We start from the raw sequence: 8647 nt of genomic DNA, 5'->3' as shown, positions 1-8647 counted from the left end.
GCAGGGGAAAGAAAGGGAACTTCAAGAAGAATGGCAAGCAAGTTGCCACTCCCGGGAAGAAATCCAAAGCTGGACCCAAGCCTAAAACTGAGTGCTTCTACTGCAAAAGAACTGGTCACTGGAAGCGGAACTGCCCAAATACTTGGCGGATAAGAAGGATGGCAAAGTGAACAAAGGTATATTTGATATACATGTTATTGATGTGTATCTTAGTAATGCTCGTAGCAGCGCCTAGGTATTTGATACTGGTTCGGTTGCTCATATTTGTAACTCGAAACAGGAGCTGCGAAATAAACGAAGATTGGCTAAGGACGAGGTGACGATGCGCATCGGGAATGGTTTGAAGGTCGATGTGATCGCCGTCGGCACGCTACCTCTACATCTACCTTCGGGATTAGTTTTAGACCTGAATAATTGTTATTTGGTGCCCACGTTGAGCATGAACATTATATCTGGATCTTGTTTATTGCGAGACGGTTATTCATTTAAGTCAGAGAATAATGGTTGTTCTATTTATATGAATAATATATTTTATGGTCATGCACCCTTGAAGAGTGGTCTATTCTTGTTGAATCTCGATTGTAATGATACACATATTCATAATATTGATGCCAAAAGATGCAAAGTTGATAATGATAGTGCAACATATTTGTGGCACTACCGTTTAGGTCATATTGGTGTAAAGCGCATGAAGAAACTCCATGCGGATGGACTTTTGGAATCACTTGATTATGAATCATTTGATACTTGTGAGCCATGCCTCATGGGCAAGATGACTAAAACTCCGTTCTCTGGAACAATGGAGCAAGCTAATGACTGTAACATCCCAAAATTCTAAATTTTGGAATGTTATAATAAATAAATAGATTGATTGTTTGTTTGCGATAGAATTCCCGGAGTGCGAAGCGTGCTACTACGAGTCTCTAGGGTTTGCGGATCGTCAGCAAGGCAAGTTCACAATTTGATCATATCCCTTTATTACCCAGTTTTTATACATTAGTTTCAACCCCTCAAACATTGCATGGTTAGGATTTGATAACATGTGGGTATTGGGAAGTAGTTGATGAGGTAGGAACCTATTGTCTTGCATTCAAACCCAGGGTATTACTACATTGCGCTTACTGCTATGCTATGCTTGTAGACGTGGATTGGTGAGAGAATTCATGAAAGATGTGAGAGTTATTGTTAACTAAGGTTTAACTTAAGGTGGCTACTTTAATACACATCTGGGTGGATTGGTTGGGGCACCCTGGGGATATACCAGTGGCTTGCCCGGACACCTGGGGATATACCAGTGTTGTCCTAGGGAATCGCAGAGTACCCGTGTGATCGTCCTATGGAATGCCACCCAGGCTCAAAGGGATCATAAGATTATTCATGCTAGAAACTTCCGTGTGCAGCCACAAGCCATTATGGGCTCTGGCATAGTTGAGTATGTTGTGTGACCTCTTACATGGTAGACTAGCAGATGAAGGGGATGTAGGTGGTACGGTCTACCCATCGTAAGAGTTAATGCTTCTGAAAGACTGTGTCTCGGTCATCCATTTCTCAAACAACTTGTAGTGCGAGAAATCCAACGGAGGAGATCGAGTCTTGTGGGGAAAAGTGCGCAAACCTCTGCAGAGTGTACAAACTAATCATGATTTATGGACATCTTGAGTATCTGGTTCTTGAATTATTGATGTGATCTCAACACTCTAAATTATTTTTGTTGGGTTGTTAATTACTTTTTAATTGGTATTTGAGATGGGGTTTCCATTGTCAATGTTTTCAACAAGCTTTGTAGTTAAATAAAATACATTCCTTTGCAGTAGGGAAAAATTGGCTTTTCGCAAAAACATGATAACCGTAGAGCCTCCACCAGCCATATATGCATGTAGTGATAGCTATTATTTCATCATTATCCTATGGTGTGAATTTGTCAGTACATTCAATGTACTGACCCTTTGTGGCTGCAACGTCTCATGTTGCAGGAATCTTACGACGAGTAAGTGATACGTTAGGGTTACGATTTCTACACTCAACTTTGTCGTTGGTGTTGATGGGAATCCACAACCTTATTGTTACTTCCGCTATTTGGATTGGGTAATAGTATTTACGTTACTTTATACATGTGATTTACCTCTGTTATAAATCCTCGAGTACTGTGTGTGTCAGCATACCGATCCAGGGATGACACTTAAGCACAGAGACTTGAGCGTCTGAGGTCGGGTCGCTACAATGACTCAATGGAAATAATACATACCGATGTATGCGGTCCGATGAGTGTTGAGGCACGCGACGGGTATCACTATTTGATATGTCTCCGTCGTATCTATAATTTTTGATTGTTTCATGCCAATATTATACACCTTTCACATATTTTTGGCAATTTTTTATATGATTTATTGGACTAACCTATTGATCCAGTGCCCAGTGCCAGTTCCTGTTTGTTGCATGTTTTTTGTATCGCAGAAAATCCATATCAAACGAAGTCCGAACGCGATAAAAATTTATGAAGATTTATTTTGGAATTTATGTGATTTTTGGGAGGTGGAATCAACGCAAATGGGGCCCACAGAGCCCACAACCCACCAGGGTGCGCTAGGGGCCCTAACGCGCCCAGGTGTCTTGTGCCCTCCTAGGGATGGCAATGGGCCCCATACCCGCAAACCCATGGGGATTTCATCTATTAGGGGGTGGGGATGGGTGAAAAACTTCCCCATGGGGATATTTACTAAACTAATTTATTCCCCATAGGGTACAACGGGGATGAAGATGATATTCTGTTCCCCAGACCCAATACCCATCGGGGAGCTACTTTTGAACTATGACATTGCGGTCAACTTTAAAATATTCACAAATAAACTTGTGAAAACAAAAAAAACACTGAAGAAAACCTTAAACCTAACCCACGTCCTCACCTCAGCTGCCACCATGACCAAGAAGTGAGTATGACCTAGATCGATATTAGCAGAACACAGACAATGCCATTTATATTTGTTGATTATAGTATGTGTCACATTATGTATATGATCATTTGTTCATGGGGATGGGGACCCTAATGGGGCCCCGTTCCCTAGTGGGGCATGGGTATGGGGAAATTTTATCCCTAGTCATGTAAACGGGGATGGGGATGGGATGATGGGGAATAGATGGGGATGGGGATGTTCTAGGTATACCCATAGGGGATTGTCCCCATTGCCATCCCTAAGCCCTCCATGAAGGTCGGTTGGGGCCCTTCTTCTGGCGCAAGAAATATAATTTATGGAAAAAATCGTGTAAAAATTTCAGCGCAATCGGAGTTACGGATCTCCGGGAATTTAAGAAATGGTGAAGGGCCAGATCTGGGGAACGCGAAACAGAAGAGAACAAAGAGGGAGATCCAATCTCGGAGGGGCTCCCGCCCCTCCGCCGCCATGGAGACCATGGACCAGAGGGGGAACTCTCCTCCCATCTAGGGGGGAGGCCAAGGAAGAAGAAGAAGGAGGGGGCTCTCTCCCCCTCTCTTCCGGTGGCGCTGGAGTGCCGCCGGGGCAACGATCGAGACGACAATCTACATCAACAATCTCGCTACCGTCAACACCAACTTTCTCCCCCTCTATGCAGCGGTGTAACACCTCTTCTCCCCGCTGTAATCTCTACTTAAACATGGTGCTCAACTCCATATATTATTTCCCAATGATCTATGGTTATCCTATGATGTTTGAGTAGATCCGTTTTGTCCTATGGGTTAATCATGATCTTGGTTGGTATGATTGTATATTTTATTTATGGTGCTGTCTTATGGTGCCCTCTGTTCTCGTGCAAATGTGAGGGGCCCCCGCTGTAGGGTGTTGCAATATGTTTAGGTTCGCTTATGGTGGGTTGCGAGAGTGACAGAAGCTTAAACCCGAGTAAGTGGGGTATGACGTATGGGAGTAAAGAGGACTTGATACTTAATGCTATGGTTGGGTTTCACGACCTTAATGATCTTTAGTAGTTGCGGATGCTTGCTAGGGGTCCAATCATGAGTGCATATGATCCAAGTAGAGAAAGTATGTTAGCTCATGCCTCTCCCTCATATAAAATTGCAAGAATGATTACCGGTACTTGTTATCGATTGCCTAGGGACAAATAACTTTCTTGTTGACACAAACCCTTTTACTAAACACCTAACTTTTATTATCTTGCAAAGTACTTCTAGTTTTATTCTTGCAAAGTAGTTCTAGCATCACTCCTACAAAATAGTTTCATACTTGTTTTCTGTAAAGCGAACGTCAAGTGTGCGTAGAGTTGTATCGGTGGTCGATAGAACTTGAGAGAATATTTGTTCTACCTTTAGCTCCTCATTGGGTTCGACACTCTTATTTATTGAAAAAGGATACAAACAATCCCCTATACTTGTGGGTTATCAAGACCTTTTTCTGGCGCCGTTGCCGGGGAGTTATAGCGTTGGGTGAATATTCTCATGTGTGCTTGTTTGCTTTATCACCAAGTAGTTTTTATTTCCTGTTCTAAGTTGTTTTATATCTTTAGTTATGGATATGAAACATGAAACACCAAAAACATTAGTTGTACCTGCTACTCATGGAGATGGGGAACCTCCTAAAACCCTCGATGCTTGTTATGTGAAAGATATTATGCACTACTTTGATAATCCTGATCAGAAAACCCCATTCAACTTGATAATGGGAGTAACGTTGGATCAACGTGAATACTTTAGGGATTATCGCTTGACACAAAAGGGAAACTATTATGGGATCAAATTCATATATTGAAGTGGTATGCTTGGAATCTATGCTTGAGATATGATTATACTTGTTGCTCTAGGATGAACGCTCCACATCTTCCCCTTTCATGCAAATTTAATGAGAATGAAAACTTAGCTTCTTATGCTAATGGTATATATGATTACTATGATGTGGAACGAATAGAAGAATTTATTGCTTTTAAGGGTGCTTATGAAATTGAATCTTTGTTTAAAAAGTTTGAAGATTTTGATGATTCAGTTTATAGGCCTAAAAATCTTGCTATCCTTAAATGCTATGATAATTATAAATACAATAAGGACATTGATGTATTTATGATAATAACTCCGCTATCCAAGAAGAGACTAATATTTTGCAAGAGTCTATGGAAGAAGAAATTGATGAAATTGCGAGCTCATTGGATGAAAAAGATGACGAAGAGCGAAGAACAAACGGAGGAAGAGCGGATTAGCTACCCGTGCCCACCTTCTAATGGGAGTAACTCTTCAACTCATACATTATTTAATGCCCCTTCATTCTTACCGAAGGATGAATGCTATGACCACGTTGATTCATTTGAAATATCCCTTTTTGATGAACTTGATGCTTGTTATGCTTGTGGCTAAGATGCCAATACGAACTATGCTTATGGAGATGAACTTGCTATTGTTCCTTATGTTAAACATGAAATTGTTGCTATTGCACCCACACATGATAGTCCTATTATCTTTTTGAATTCTCCCAACTACACTATACCGGAGAAGTTTGCTCTTATTAAGGATTATATTGATGGGTTGCCTTTTACCATTACACATGATGATTTTGATGAATATAATATGCATGTGCTTGCTGCTCCTACTTGCAATTATTATGAGAGAGGAACTACATCTCCGCCTCTCTATATTTCCAACACGATAAAATTGCAAGAAACTACTTATGCTATGTATTGGCCTTTACTTGATGTGCATGAATTGTTCTTGTATGACATGCCGATGCATAGGAAGAGAGTTAGACTTCGTCATTGCATGATTTATGTTGCTTTGTGCTCACTACTAAATTACAAATCATTGTTGATTCAAATTGGCTGTGATCTACCTTGGGATCCGGGTGGATTCATTACTTGAGCACTTTATGCCTTGCTTAATGGCTTTAAAGAAAGCGCTGCCAGGAAGACAACCCGAAAGTTTTAGAGAGTCATTTATTTCTGTTGAGTGCTTTTATAAAGTTTAAAAACAAAAACAAAATATAGAGGGGAACCCAAAACTTTTCAAAAAGGAAAGTGAAAGTGAGATAGACAAGCATTGTTGAAGTGGGGGAGCTCCTTGAACTTTGTTCATGCTCACAAAACTTTGTGAATCTTAATTACAGAAACTTTTCAACAAAAATAATTATCCCCTTGTAAAATTCCATTTTATTATAAAAATAATGTGCCAAGATTTGCCTTTAGGATGTTTAAATTGCTTGTTGGTTTGTGCGGTGCAAAACAGAAACTTTGGGTGTAGTGCGCGATTTTACATTTTTTACTGGAACGTCAAACGGTTCTGAAACCTCTTGTAACGTCTTTCTATAAAAAAATCCCTATTTTTTTAGAATTTTTAGAGTTACATAAGTATGGTGGATGTTCGAATCTTTACAGACTGTCCTGCTTTCACAGATTGCTGTTATAGCTTCATTATTTGCGTATGTTTGAATTCTTGTTGAAGCCTCCTTGACTTGGGGCCATAGAATTGTGATAGCATACAGTGGGTAGTGTTTGCTTATAATTATACAATAATGTTACGTCAGTACATGATGGGATTTCATCGCCATATTCACTAACCCCGCCACTAAAAGTTCAGTTAAGTTTTGTGTGGATGAAGTGTTCGAAGATCGAGGAGGTCTCGATGTGAGGAGAAGGAGGAGAGGCAAGAGCTCAAGCTTGGGGATGCCCAAGGCACACCAAGTAAATATCCAAGGAGACTCAAGTGTCTAAGCTTGGAGATTCCCCAGAAGGCATCCCATCTTTCTTCAACAAGTATCGTTAGGTTTTGGGATTCGTTTCGTTCATGTGATATGTGCAAATCTTGGAGCGTCTTTTGTGTTTATTTTTTATTTTTCTTTTATGCACCATGCTGGTATGAGATAGTCCATGGTTGATTTATTGAATGCTCATTGCACTTCACTTATATCTTTTGAGTATGGCTTTATAGAATGCTTCATGTGCTTCACGTATATCATTTGAAGTTTGGATTGCCTGTTTCTCTTCACATAGAAAACCGTTGTTTGAAGAATGCTCTTTTGCTTCACTTATATTTATTAGAGCATGATCTTTTGTAGAAAGAGTTAAACTCTCATGCTTCACTTATATCTATTTAGAGAGTCAACAGGAATTGGCCAATTGTATGGTTAGTCATAAAATCCTACATAAAACTTATGGATCACTGGATATGATATGTTTGATTCCTTGCAATAGTTTTGCATATAGAGATGGAATATATGGGAGGTACTAGTAAATGGTTGTGTTTAGTAAGAATATTGGTGTTAAGGTTTGTGATTCCCAAAGCATGCACGTATAGTCTCTCGTTGTGCTATGAAGTTGGAGCATGATTTATTATTGATTGTCTTCCTTATGAGTGGCGGTCGGGGACGAGCGATGGTCTTTTCCTACCAATCTATCCCCCTAGGGGCATGTGTAGTGGTACTTTGCTTCGAGGGCTAATAAAATTTTGCAATAAGTATATGAGTTCTTTATGACTAATGTGAGTCTATGGATTATACGCACTCTTACCTGTCCGCAATTTGCTAGCTTCTACGGTACCGTGCATTGCCCTTTCTCACATCAAGACGTGGTGCAAACTTCACAGGTGCATCCAAACCCCGTGATATGATACACTCTATCACACATAAGCCTTATTATATCTTCCTCAAAACAGCCACCATACCTACCTATTATGGCTTTTCCATGGCCATTCCAAGATATATTGCCATGCAACTTCCACCGCTTCCTTTTGATGACTTGAGCATTCATTGTCATATTGCTTTGCATGATCATATAGATGACATAGTAGTTGTGGCTCAGCCACCGTTCATCATTTTTCATACATGTTACGCTAGATCATTGCACATCCTGGTACATGCCAGAGGCATTCATATAGAGTCATACTTTGTCATAGGTACCGAGTTGTAGTTTTTATTTGTTTTGAGTTATAAGTAAATAGAAGTGTGATGATCATCGTTATTCATTTTTAGAGCAGTGCCCCGGTGAGGAAAGGGTGATGGAGACTATGATTCGCCCACAAGTCGGGATGAGACTCCGGACAATGAGAGAAAAAATATAAAAGGAAAAAAAGGAAAAAAAGAAAAAGAAAAAGAAAGAAAAAAAGAAAGAAAAAAAGAAAAAGAAAAAATAAACAAAGAGAGAAGGGGCATTGTTAGTATCCTTTACCACACTTGTGCTTCAAAGTAGCACCATGTTTTTCATATGGAGAGTCTCCTATGTTGTCACTTTCATATACTAGTGGGAATTTTTCATTATAGGGTTAGATGCACACCCAGTTAGTTTCATATTGAGCTTTCATACACTTATAGCTCTTAGTGCATTCGTTGCATGGCAATCCGTACTCCTCGCATTGATATCAATTGATGGGCATCTCCATAGCCCGTTGGTTAGCCGCGTCGATGTGAGACTTTCTTACTTTTTGTCTTCTCTATATTTACCCCTATCATTATACTCTATTCCACCCATAGTGCTATATGCATGGCTTGTGCTCATGTATTGCGTGAGGGTTGAAAAAGTTGAAGCGCGTTAAAATGTATGAACCAATTGCTCGGCTTGTCATCGGGGTTGTGCATGATAAATACTTTGTGTTAAGAAGACAGAGCATGACAAGACTATATGATTTTGTAGGGTAGCTTTCTTTAGCGTTGATATTTTGAAAGACATGATTGTTTGTTGGGAT

This window comes from Triticum aestivum, chromosome 5D (genome assembly GCF_018294505.1).
Source record: "Triticum aestivum cultivar Chinese Spring chromosome 5D, IWGSC CS RefSeq v2.1, whole genome shotgun sequence".
Taxonomy (NCBI): domain Eukaryota; kingdom Viridiplantae; phylum Streptophyta; class Magnoliopsida; order Poales; family Poaceae; genus Triticum; species Triticum aestivum.
Note: the sequence above shows the minus strand (reverse complement) of the source record.